Below are 13,576 nucleotides of genomic sequence, written 5' to 3' on the forward strand. Positions count from 1 at the left end.
ATTTTCATATTTTGGCCTCTATTTACCACCACAATGGCTTTGAAATGAAACAAACAAGATATGCTTTAACTGCAGACTTTCAGATTTAATTTGAGGGTAATTACATCCAAATCAGGCGAACGGTGTAGGAATTACAACGGTTTCTATATGTGCCTCCCACTTTCTAAGGGGCCAAAAGTAATGAGACAAACTAAACAATCCTAAATCTAACTTACACTTCTTAATACTTTGTTGCAAATCCTTTGCAGGCAATTACAGCCTGAAGTCTGGAATGCATAGACATCACGAGACGCTGGGTTTCATCCCTGGTGATGCTCTGCCAGGCCTCTACTGCAAATGTCTTCAGTTCCTGCTTGTTCTTGGGGCATTTTCCCTTCAGTTTTGTCTTCATCAAGTGAAATGCATGCTCAATCGGATTCAGGTCAGGGGATTGACTTGGCCATTGCATAACATTCCACTTTTTAGCCTTAAAAAAACTCTTTGGTTGCTATTGCAGTATGCTTCGGGTCATTGTCCATCTGTACTGTGAAGCGCCGTCCAATGAGTTCTGAAGCATTTGACTGAATATGAGCATATAATATTGCCCGAAACACTACAGAATTCATTCTGCTGCTTTTGTCAGCAGTCACATCATCAATAAATACAAGGGAACCAGTTCCATTGGCAGCCATACATGCCCACGCCATGACACTACCACCACCATGCTTCACTGATGAGGTGGTATGTTTTGGATCATGAGCAGTTACTTTCCTTCTCCATACTCTTCTCTTCCCATCACTCTGGTACAAGTTGATCTTTGTCTCATCTGTCCATAGGATGTTGTTCCAGAACTGTAATGGCTTTTTTAGATGTTGTTTGGCAAACTCTAATCTGGTCTTCCTGTTTTACTGGCTCACCAATGGTTTACATCTTGTCGTGAACCCTCTATATTCATTCTTGTGAAGTCTTCTCTTGATTGTTGACTTTGACACATATACACCTAACTCCTGGAGAGTGTTCTTGATTTGGCCAACTGTTGTGAAGGGATTTTTCTTCACCAGGGAAATAATTCTTCTGTCGTCCACCAAAGTTGTTTTCCGTGGTCTTCCGGGTCTTTTGGTGTTGCTGAGCTCTCCGATGCGTTCTTTCTTTTTAAGAATGTTCCAAACAGTTGATTTGGCCACACCTAATATTTTTGCTATTTCTCTGATGGGTTTGTTTTGATTTTTCAGCCTAATGATGGCTTGCTTCACTAATAGTGACAGCTCTTTGGATCTCATATTGAGAGTCGACAGCAACTGATTCCAAATGCAAATGTCACACCTAGAATCAACTCCAGACCTTTTACCTGCTTAATTGATAATGAAATAACGAGGGAATAGCCCACACTTGTCCATGAAATAGCTTTTGAGTTGATAGTCCCATTACTTTTGGCCCCTTAAAAAGTGGGTGGCACATATTGAAACTGTTGTAATTCCTACACCTGATTTGGATGTTATTACCCTCAAATTAAATCTGAAAGTCTGTAGTTAAAGCACATCTTGTTTGTTTCATTTCAAAGCCACTGTGGTGGTGAATAGAGGCCAAAATATGAAAATGATGTCAATGTCCCAATATTTATGCACCTGACTGTACATGTAGATGTTAAATAGGTTTTATGGCCCTTTGTTCAGAGCATGCTTAGACCAAATGTCTGATATGAGGAAAAAATATGAGATATGGTAAGAACTTACCTTTGTTATCTCTATTTCTACGAAGTCCATGGGGTTCCACAGGATTCCTTGGGGTATAGGTAATGACGTCAGGCATTGTGCACCATAGAGTTAAGTTTTCAGTCCTCCCAGGATGCACTAGGGTCCCCCTCCTATACCCCGCCCCGGAGCCAAGGCATCTCAGTTAGTTACCAAGCCATAGGCCGGAGGAGAAGGAAGAGAGAGAAAAAAAATCTGGACACACACACAAGAATCACATTCTCACCAGAGGGAGACGGAAAAACAGGTGATCAGAGGAAAGCCCATCTACAGCACAGGTGCGACAGGGCGGGAGTCCTGTGGAACCCTATGGACTTCGTAGAAATAGAGATAACAAAGGTAAGTTCTTACCATATCTCATATTTTCTACTTCAGGGTCCATAGGGTATCCACAGGATACCTTGAGGATGTCCCAAAGCAGTATCCTTTAAGGGTGGGGACGCTCCTGTGCTGAAAGGAGAATCCGCCGCCCGAAGGAAGCATCCTGAGAGGCAAAGGTGTCAAACCTGTAATACCTCACGAAGGTATGGACAGAGGACCACGTAGCAGCCTTGCAGATCTGGACTGCAGAGGCACCACATCGAGCTGCCCACGAAGGACCCACAGACCTAGTGGAAAGAGCCTTCACAGAAGGAGGAACCGGCAGACCTTCATGAAGATAAGCTTCAGAAATAGCCATACGGATCCAGGCTGCCAAAGTTTGCTTTGAAGCAAGCCAACCCTTTTTACGGAAGCCATAGAGAACAAACAAGGCGTCCGACTTCCTAAACGAAGAAGTGCGGTAAACATAAGTCCTTAAGGCCCGCACAACATCCAAAGTGGCCTCACCCACTGAAAGGCAAGGTGAGTTAAAGGCCGGAACAACTATTTCCTCGTTAACATGAAACTGGGAAACAACTTTGGGAAGAAATTCAGGACGAGTGCGTAGCACTGCCCTGTTCCCATGAAAAATCAAGAAAGGGGGTCTACAAGAAAGAGCCCCTAAATCAACACGTCTGGCCAAAGCTATGGCCAGAAGGAAAACAGTCTTAGCTGTTAGCCATTTAAGATCCACTGAGCCCAGTGGTTCAAACGGTGGTCCCTGGAGAGCCCTCAGGACCACAGCCAAATCCCAAGGCGCCACAGGTGGAACAAAGGGTGGCTGAATGCGTAGAACACCTTGCATAAAGGTGCGCACATCCGGGATTGTAGCAATCCTACGATGGAACCAGACAGACAGGGCCGAAACCTGCACCTTCAAAGAAGCAAGGCGAAGCCCATGGTCTAGTCCTGCTTGCAGGAAGGCGAGAACCCGAGACAGACGAAACTCCTGCGGTGCATAACCTCTCGGCCGACACCACTGGAAGAACGTATGCCACACGCGATGGTATATTCTCGCGGAAGACGGTTTCCGAGCTCTGAGCATGGTACGCACTACAGAGCTGGAAAACTCCCTGGACCTTAACATGGCCATCTCAACAGCCACGCCGTCAAAGACAGCCGAGTCAGGTCCGGGTGAAGACAAGGACCCAGTGACAGAAGGTCTGGTCGTAGCGGCAACCGCAGAGGACTGTCCACGGACAGACCCTGAAGGTCTGAGAACCAGTGCCATCTGGGCCATGCGGGAGCTATCAACAGGAGCGTCCCTCCTTCCTGTTTGAATTTCCGGATTACCCGTGGAAGAAGGGAAACCGGCGGAAAGAGATAAGCAAACCGGAACGTCCACCGGACGGACAGAGCATCCACCAGAGACGCCTCTTCGTCTCTTGTGAGAGACCCGTACACCGGCAACTTGTTGTTTTGCTGGGACGCCATGAGGTCGATCTCTGGAAGACCCCACCTGTCCACCAGCAGTTGAAAAATGTCCGGGTGCAGGGACCATTCTCCCGGATGAACGTCCGGGCGACTGAGAAAGTCCACCTCCCAGTTTAACACCGGGATGAAGACAGCTGATATGGCCGGAAGATTGCGCTCCGCCCATACCAGGATCCGAGACACCTCTACGAGAGCCGCCCGACTTAGGGTTCCTCCTTGCCGGTTTATGTAGGCCACGGTGGTAGCGTTGTCCGACTGGACCTGCACTGGGTGACCTTGGAGAACCCGACGTGCCTGCTGGAGAGCGTTGAACACCGCTTGGAGTTCCAAGATGTTTATTGGAAGCTCTGCTTCTGCCAGAGTCCACCTGCCCTGGAACAAGTGTGGACCCGAAACTGCTCCCCAGCCCCGAAGACTGGCGTCCGTCGTCAACAGGACCCAATTCGCCACCCAGAACGGACGACCCTTGTTGAGATAGGTCGTCTGCAACCACCAGGCAAGGGACAGGCGAACCTCCGGAGTGAGCAGTATCGTCTGGGATTTTAGAGACTGAGGCAGTCCATTCCACTTGGACAGGATCAGGTGCTGCAGAGGTCTGGAGTGAAACTGTGCATATTCTACCATGTCGAATACCGACACCATGGAGCCCAGTAACCTCATCGCCGAGTGTAGAGACACCCGGCGGCTCTGCAGACAACTGCGCACCCTCGACTGTAAGACAGAGATCTTTTCCCCCGTCACAAAGATCCTTTGCTGTCCCGAGTCCAATAAGGCTCCGAGGTGCAGAATCCGCTGAGACGGGACCAGGGTGGACTTCTGCCAGTTTATTAACCAGCCGTGCCGTTGCAGTAGCGCAATGGTCAGGTCCAAGTGGCGCAGAAGGAGCTCCGGAGATCCTGCCACTAATAGAAGGTCGTCCAAGTACGGCAACATGCGGACCCCCTGCAGCCGGAGGGAAGCCGCCATGACCGCCATCACCTTGGTGAAATCACGTGGTGCTGTCGCCAGGCCAAAAGGTAACGCCCGGAACTGAAAGTGGTCGCTGCGGATTGCAAACCTGAGGAACCGCTGATGGCGCAAAAGAATAGGGACATGCAGATAAGCGTCCTGTATGTCCAATGACATCATGTAGTCCCCAGGTTCCAGCGCCAGAATGATGGACCGTAGGGTCTCCATCCGAAACTTCGGCACCCGCAAACATTTGTTGAGAGCTTTGAGGTTGAGAATCGGACGAAACAACCCATTGGGTTTCTGCACCAAAAAGAGATTGGAATAGAAACCATGGCCCTTCTGGGAGAATGGAACAGGCACTATAACTCCAGCCTGGAGCATAGTGTGCAAAACTTTCCGCAGCTCCGTGGCTTTGTTCCGGTCTGATGGTAGACCCGTGGTGAAGAATCGAGCCGGAGGTCTGTGCCGGAAGGAGAGGGCATACCCGTGTGAGACCACCTTGAGAACCCAAGTGTCTGTCGTGGTGACCGACCAATACCGGGCGAACTGCAGCAGGCGGCCTCCCACTTTGGGATCCCCCAAAGGGAGGCCCAGACCATCAGGCCGCAGGCTTGTCGTTTGGCTTAGGGGCCGGACGTCTGGTACTCCAGGCCTCCTTCCGGGGCTTGGCCAATTTCTTGGGGCCAGCCTGTCGGGGAAAGGACTGTGTCTTAGGCCTACCCTGGGCCCTATAAGACAGAAAGGACGGAGTACCTGAACGAGAAGGAACAGCAACCGACGGGAGACAAGCCGATTTAGCTGCCGCCAGCGTGGCTACAATTTTGTCCAGGTCCGGACCGAAGAGAACTTCTCCGTTAAAAGGCAACGCCTCCAAACCCTTTTTGGAATCAGCGTCCGCCGTCCAGGATCGCAACCACAAGGTGCGACGAGCAGCCACAGCTGCCGAAGAAATTCGAGATGCCAGGGTACTAACATCCAAGGCCGCTTCGTTGATATAAGTGGCCGAATCCCGGAGATTGCCGATCAACTCAGTCTGCTCAGCCGAACAGTCGGAATCGAAGGACGCTTCCAACGTATCAGCCCAGCGCTCCATAGCTTGGGCAACCCAGCAAATGGCCATAGCCGGCCGCGCAGCCCCCCCCCCCCCGCAAGGGAACAGACGGACTTCAGGCAGATCTTCACCTTGCGGTCCGTAGCATCCTTAAGGGAGGACATGGATGGCATGGGTAATGTGGCACTACGGACAAGGCGTGTCACAAGAGAATCCACCTGAGGGGATTCCCACTTTGCAAAATAATTGTCCGCAAACGGATACGCCACTGCTAAACGCCTTTGAGGATGATATCGTTTGCCTAGCTGTTTCCACGCTTCCTCTAGGTAGTCAACTAATTGCCCCGAAAGAGGAAACACTGTGGTATCTCCCTTAACATCTTTGAAAAAGGCGTATTTGGACTTTGATACCGGAGGCTCCTCATCCTCAATAACTAAAGCAGTACGGACTGCACGAATAAGGCCAGGTATATACACCTTAGACTTAGCGTCCGACTCTTTAGGGCGAGAAGTTTCCTGGTCAGAAAGATCCAGAATCTCCCCATCATCGGACGTCCCGTCGTCATCCTCATAAGGAGCAGACAGAGACGCCACCGGCCGCATCACAGACTCCCCTTGTAACACTTCTGACAACTGCTGTACAGAGCTTGTTAACGAATTAACCTACGCAGGCTCATGAGAGACCTGAGGAGGGGAAATAGGGAGACTGTGGGGTACCATCAATTGTCTTGGGAAACCCTGCATGGGTGATGACACCACTGACTGCTGGGGCAAACCCATCTGACTGAGGGCAGGCTGCGGAGCTAACTGGCCCACGAGGGTTGTAAGCGCTTTGGCAAAACAAGCCCAGGGCGGCTCCTGTACCGGAGCCGTGACCGTAATCGGTCGCGTCAACGAATAACACCGTCGACATAGTCCTTCCGCACTGCCGTCCCCCTCCCACCTTGCATGTAGTACATAAAAGCTGGAGAGGAAAATCACTTTCAGACATAATGGTAAGTATGTAACCCCTCTCACTGATACTCGTTAGTATAGTGTGAGACCACCCTGCAAGCACCGCACGGGCTTTAGCAGAAAGAACAGGGACAGTTAAATGCTGACAGATAGAAAATTAAAGTACAGGCAGCAGACGCTAGCATAGGTCACATACAATGCAAAGAAATCAATTCCTGCACTATCAGCGCTGATCCTCAACTACACAGACTCAGAGACTGGTAGGACACAGCGCTGCATACACAGACCTTATCTAACGGAGGAGAGGTATGCAGGGGGACCCAGACCACGATGCCACCGTTCTTCAGCGTCCAGCAGTGCTCACCATGCTTCTTCCAAAGATGGCCACCGAGGAGCAGAGAGGAGGCCGGCCTGGGGGAGGAGCGCTGACACAGGACCAGTCAGCGTGTGCAGAGAGGGCTGTGTGCAGCGGGGGAGGTGCCGGCTGTGAGACAGGGAAGGCGCGCTCCCCTGGCATGCATTTAACCCCTGGGACGCCACAGTGCTACTGCTCTGCCGCGGTCCTGCTGTCCCAGGGGGGTAGTGGAAGCGCAGGTTAGAACCTGGCTCCACGCTGCAGCCAGTCCCCAGGGAGCCCCCTGCCTGGGGACTCTGGACCATGTGTTTCAGCGGGGACCCACCGCGGGACCCCGCTGCTTACCTTTGTCCCCCTTGATTCCGGCCATGGTCCTAAACATCTGTGGTCACCGCTAGCTGTGACCCCAGATGTCTACCAGCATCCCCGGATCAGTACCGGCGTTCTGGTACCGGCGGGGGTGTAGGGAAGACAGCATGGACGTCAGGACTGACTGTCCATGCTGTACTTCCAGATGTGCAGCCACAGCTGCTTGAAGAAAACTTCAGGGGCTCTTCTTAGCCCCCACTCCAACAGGTGCATCTGACTCCGGCCGGGCACCAAACTAAACTGGGATGCCTTGGCTCGGGGGCGGGGTATAGGAGGGGGACCCTAGTGCATCCTGGGAGGACTGAAAACTTAACTCTATGGTGCCCGATGCCTGACGTCATCACCTATACCCCAAGGTATCCTGTGGATACCCTATGGACCCTGAAGTAGAAATTAAAACACATATCTCCCTGCAGGTGTACATCAGAGAGAAAAAAATAATATGGGATTCAAATAATACAGCTTCTCATTATCAACATTCTCATTTGCTAGGACCCAGCTGTAACCAGCCAATGAGCAGCAGCTTTACATTGGCCAGCGATCCGTGGGAAATACAGATGACAGTGGTCATCTGTAATTTCGCATAGTGTAAGTATATGGGACACATGTACGGCATGGATTGGGTCAGTCGCTTTTTTATTTTGTCAATTACGGGGATGCTACGGAAAGCGGCGCAAGGATGAGGGTGAATATAGGATCTTTTTCCAGGTACCCTCATTTGATTATATTACACAAGGGGACAGAACAGCTGGCAGCAGGTAAGTATGTGCTAATGAGTTAGGTAGGTATGTAATACAGTTTTAGTATACATGATGTGTGTGTCTTGTGGTTATTTAACTATTTATTTTACAGTGGGGGTATGGGTGCCGGCCGCCTGCTAGCACTTGTAGTTCTCCAAGTGCCAAAGGGCACCTGTAGTTCCACTGTAAAATCCAATAGTTTTGAACTATTTCCCCCCATTATTATCCCCATACCCACAGCCCAGGGTTGTGGAGAAGAGCCCTGAGCTTCAGCCGAAGCCTGGGCTGTCAGGTGAGGAAGGACCCCTTCTTGGGGGGGGTCCCAATCCTTCCCCGAGATCCCCAGCTTGGGGTGTGAATGCTTTCGCTGGGGCGACCCGGTGATAGAGTCCATGCTGTCTTCCCTACACCCCCGCCGGTACCAGAACGCCGGTACTGATCTGGGGATGCTGGTAGACATCTGGGGTCACAGCTAGCGGTGACCACAGATGTTTAGGACCATGGCCGGAATCAAGGGGGACAAAGGTAAGCAGCGGGGTCCCGCGGTGGGTCCCCGCTGAAACACATGGTCCAGAGTCCCCAGGCAGGGGGCTCCCTGGGGACTGGCTGCAGCGTGGAGCCAGGTTCTAACCTGCGCTTCCACTACTCCCCTGGGACAGCAGGACCGCGGCAGAGCGGTAGCACTGCGGCGTCCCAGGGGTTAAATGCATGCCAGGGGAGCGCGCCTTCCCTGTCTCACAGCCGGCGCCTCCCCCGCTGCACACAGCCCTCTCTGCACACGCTGACTGGTCCTGTGTCAGCGCTCCTCCCCCAGGCCGGCCTCCTCTCTGCTCCTCGGTGGCCATCTTTGGAAGAAGCATGGTGAGCACTGCTGGACGCTGAAGAACGGTGGCATCGTGGTCTGGGTCCCCCTGCATACCTCTCCTCCGTTAGATAAGGTCTGTGTATGCAGCGCTGTGTCCTACCAGTCTCTGAGTCTGTGTAGTTGAGGATCAGCGCTGATAGTGCAGGAATTGATTTCTTTGCATTGTATGTGACCTATGCTAGCGTCTGCTGCCTGTACTTTAATTTTCTATCTGTCAGCATTTAACTGTCCCTGTTCTTTCTGCTAAAGCCCTTGCGGTGCTTGCAGGGTGGTCTCACACTATACTAACGAGTATCAGTGAGAGGGGTTACATACTTACCATCATGTCTGAAAGTGATTTTCCTCTCCAGCTTTTATGTACTACATGCAAGGTACCTATAGCGGAGGGGGACGGCAGTGCGGAAGGTCTATGTCGACGGTGTGACACCTGAGAAAACCAAATCACTAAGACACAGATGCATGTACGTATCATTGAGATCCATCCATGCATTGTTTTAAAAAATTAATGTGTAATAAAAAAATAAAAAAAAAGACGTGCCCCCACAGCACAACCAGCATCAAGCCTTGGAGCCCCAGTGCTGATTGTCCTAAACACAGGGGACAAACGACACAGCACAACCACCACCAAGCTAATCAGAGCCAGTCCTGGATACCAAAATACAGGGGAAAAATGACGTAGGGGTCAACTAAAAAAAAAAAAAAAAAAATGGAATTCTCCCATAGAGAATTCCAGAGAGGGGGGCATGGTGTTTAAGGGGCTGCACCTCAAAAGCTATTGGAAGGTACAGAGCTGAAATTTGGCATGGGCTGGTAGAATTGTCACTCGGTGCTGTATGCCAGGGCAAAAACATAAAAATTAGAACTTGGGAGTAATCTAAATTTCCAACGGTCAGTTTATTCTGACACTCAATTAGGACCACTTTTCTGCTGTTCTCTATGGTGGATTTTTGGGAAGGCATAAACTCAGGGTAGGGGGCAAATTTAGACTTGGGGTTTGTATTATTAGGTAACTATTTTTCAACGGTAGGTGCTTTTGGGTTTTAGGGAATTGAGAAAGTTGAAGTTTTAAAACTATTACCTCACAAATCCGCCATTATAGAGATAGGAAGTTTCAACTTGATGCGCAGCCTCAGTAGGAGCCTCCATCTGGTGTACTCACTGTGGCTTCACTTGGGTGCACCAAGATGGCAGGTCAGCGCGGGCGGTAGCAGCACATGGGCTTGGGGGAGGAAAGCAGCCGTAAGTTACGGCAGGAACCATGGAGGGCAGCAGACGTTAGCTGTGGCCGGGACCCGGGGGCAGCAGATGTTAGCTGGGAACCTGGGAGCATTAGTGGCGGTGGTGGAGCAGGCGGAAGGACTCGGGGGAGGTAGCAGCAGACAGATGCAGGCTCGGATCTGAAAAGATGTGTAAAAATAAAATTTTAAAAAATGGCGCGCCCCCTCCCCAAAAACAACAACCAGCACCACGCTTTGGAAAGCCAGTACTGGTTGTGCTAAATACAGGGGACAAATGACGTAGGGGTCCCCCGTATTCAGCGCAACCAGCACTGGGCTCCGAGCCGGTCCTGGTTCAGGTAAACACAGGGGGAAAAATGCATAGGGTCCCCCTGTATTTCCCAGAACCAGCACCGGACTTTCTAGCAGGGGAGTGATGCCACAGCCAGAGGAGCCCTTTTACCGGGTCCCCCAGCCGAAGCATCACCCCTGACCACTAGTCAGCCCAGGCCGGGTATCCTTGGGGAGCTGAGGACCCCCCCAATAAAGGGGATCCCCTCCTCAGGGCACCCCAGGCCCAGGCTGATAGCCCGGGGCTATCCCCAGCACCCCTGGGCGGTGGGTGCTGGGTTGATTATGTAGTTTAGTGCGTATGAAAATATAAATATTGTCTTTTGCAGCAGTACTACAGGTCCCAGCAGGCATCCCCACACACTGGTACTTGGACAAGTACCAGCAGGCGGGGCATTAACGGTCTGCTGGTACCTATGCAAAATAAATATTAAAACAAAATAGACAATTTAAAAAACTATTTTATTTAGCTGCCCCTTCACCTGGGGAAGCGGCAGCCTTTAAGCTCTTTTTCATGGCTGCCGCTTCCCCCAGGACTTCTACGGCGCCTTCACCTGGATGGTGGCGGCCTTTCAGTTCTTTTGCACGGCCACCCCCGATCCAGGGCTTCCCAGGCGTCTTCTGTCTTTGGCAGCTCTCCTCTGCTGCCTCCTGACGTCGCGAGCCGTGATTGGCTCACGGCGGCCATCTTTGAATTTCAAAAATGGAACTGAGGTGCCATTTTTGAAAAAGGCAAGCCCAGTTCTCACCATTGAAGTCAATGGTGAGAACAGCTCAATGGTTGAGAGGCGGAAGGCTTGCCTCTCACAGCCAATGAGCGCTCCGCATCAGGATTTCTTAACTGAAATGCCGGGCAGAGCAGTCATTCGGGTAGTAGTGTTCTCTAAGAACAGCACTAATGTCCGTGGGTCCTCGGTTTTTTTTTTGTTTGTTTGTTTTTTGCCAAGACCCTGGATTGCTTTGAAAAGGACAGATCCACGAGGCAAGTATGGAATTTTTATTACAGGTAATCCATTGAATTGTCTACTGGAGAAGAGGACAGAATGAATTCAGGGATACATAGGTGAGTATGTGAGATAGTATGTGCATGTGTGAGTACAAGTGTGTGTGCATGTATGTTCTAATAAAATTTTACATTTCAAAAGGTGTGTGTGTTGTGTGCTTTTTTAATATTGTTTATGCTGTGGAAGTACAGGTACCAGCAGGCCCGTAATGCCCCGCATGCTGATACTTCTGGTTCTCCAAGTACCAGCATGCGGGGGAAGCTTGCTGACAACTGTAGTTCCACAGCACAGCAAAAGACAATATTTTAACTTTACTTGCACCACACTTTACACAATCAACCCGGCGCACACAATGCTCCAGGGGTGCCGGAGATAGCCTCGGGCTATCATCCTGAGCCTGGGGATCCCCGGCTTGGGTTGACTAGCGTTCAGGGGTGATGCTTTGGCTGAGGGGCACGGTGAAAGGGCTCCCCTGGCTGTGGCATCACCCCCCTGCTAGAAAGGGTCCGATGCTGGTTCTGGTAAATACAGGGGGGCCCTACGCATTTTTTCCAGAACCAACTCAGAGCCCAGTGCTGGTTGCGCTATATACGGGGGACCCCCTACATCATTTGTCCCCCGTATTTAGGCAACCATGACTGGGTGTGAAAAGCCTGGTGCTGGTTGTGTTGAATATGGGGGACCCCTACTTTGTTTGTCCCCTGTGTTTAGTACTGGGTCTCCAAATCCCGTCGCTGTTTTTTTGGGGGGTGGGTTTTTTTTTTTTTTTGTAAACACAGGCAGCCAGTCCTGGTTGTGCTTAAATACAGGGGACAAATGATATAGGTGTCCCCCGTATTTAAGCACAACCAGCACCGGGCTAGTCAGAACCAGCCCTGCTTGCCAAAATACGGGGGTCAAATGACGTAGAGGGTCCCCCGTAAGTTGCGCAACCAGAACTGAGCACTGATCCAATCCTGGTTCTGTAAATACAGGGGAAAAAAATTAGTAGGGTACCCCTGTATTCTCCAGAACCAGCACCGGACTAATTCTAACGCGGTGCTGATGCCACAGCCAGGGGAGCTCTTTCACCGGGCCCCCCAGCCACAGCATCAACCCTGACCGCTAGTCAGTCCAGGCCAGGGATCCCTGAAGAGCTGGAACCCCCCCCAATAAAGGGGTCCCCCACCTCACGCCTAGGCTGATAGCCCGGGCTATCCCCAGCACCCCTGGGCGGTGTGTGCCAGGTTGATTGTGTGATGTGGTGTATTTTAAAGAATATTTTCTTTTGCAGGTGAATTATAGGTCCCAGCACGCCTCCCTGCATGCTGATACTTCGAAAACCACAAGTACCAGCATGCTGGGCATTAGGGCCCACTGCCACCTGTAAAAAAAAAAAAATATTAAAATAACACAACACACTTTAATATTGTAATATTTTATTTTACAGGTCTTCACCTGGGGGACGGCCTTTAAGCTCTTTTACGTGGACGACGCTTAGGAGTCTTCACCTGGCAGGCACCAACCCGCCAGGGCTTCGGAGTCTTCCCCTGGCAGGCGCCAACCCGCCAGGGCTTCGACATCTTCACCTAGTGGGCGGCAGCCTTTGTCAGCTCTTTTTCGTGGCTGCCACCCACTAGGACTTATGGCTTCTTTGCCTGGCGGGCGCCAACCCACCACGGCTTTGGCGTCTTCGCCTGGCGGGTGACCACCCGCCAGGGCTTCTGATGTCCTCACCTGGGGGGGTGGCTGCCACCTCCCCAGGGCTTCTGTGGTTCTCTTCAGGTGCTGCTGCCTGCAGTGATGATGTGAGCCGTGATAGATTCGCAGCAGCCATCTTTGAAAATCAAAAATGGCCGTCGATAGCCAATCACGGCTCACGACATCATCGGCGGTGGCATCCGGCAGCTGCGGGACCGGCACCTGTTCGGTTGTCGGCGGTACCCAGCAGCAGCGTGATTGGCACGTGGCGGCCATCTTTGAATTTCAAAAATGGTGCTGAGGCGCCATTTTTGAAATAGGCGCTGCTGTTGTTCTCAGCAGAATGGCTGGCGGGGACTGGATCCCCTCGGATCCAGGCCCGCTGCCAACGCCCGCACCGCCGCTGGTTCCTCCGCCACCTCTAGGTCCCGCTGACAACTGCCGCTGACACCTGCGACCGACACCCGTGCCGCTGCTGATGTCCTCACCGCTGCCTCCATATCCCCGCCGCTACTA

The 13,576-nt window shown here is 51.6% G+C and overlaps 1 protein-coding gene across 1 annotated transcript in view; it reads right to left on the bottom strand.

The window, feature by feature from the left end:
- TSNAX (translin associated factor X) overlaps positions 1 to 13,576 on the bottom strand; it is a 162,207-nt gene that overhangs the window by 88,931 nt on the left and 59,700 nt on the right. The gene's annotated exons all lie outside the window — the stretch shown is intronic.

The sequence above is a fragment of the Taudactylus pleione genome, unplaced genomic scaffold, assembly GCF_031769625.1.
Source record: "Taudactylus pleione unplaced genomic scaffold, aTauple2 ptg000760l, whole genome shotgun sequence".
Taxonomy (NCBI): domain Eukaryota; kingdom Metazoa; phylum Chordata; class Amphibia; order Anura; family Myobatrachidae; genus Taudactylus; species Taudactylus pleione.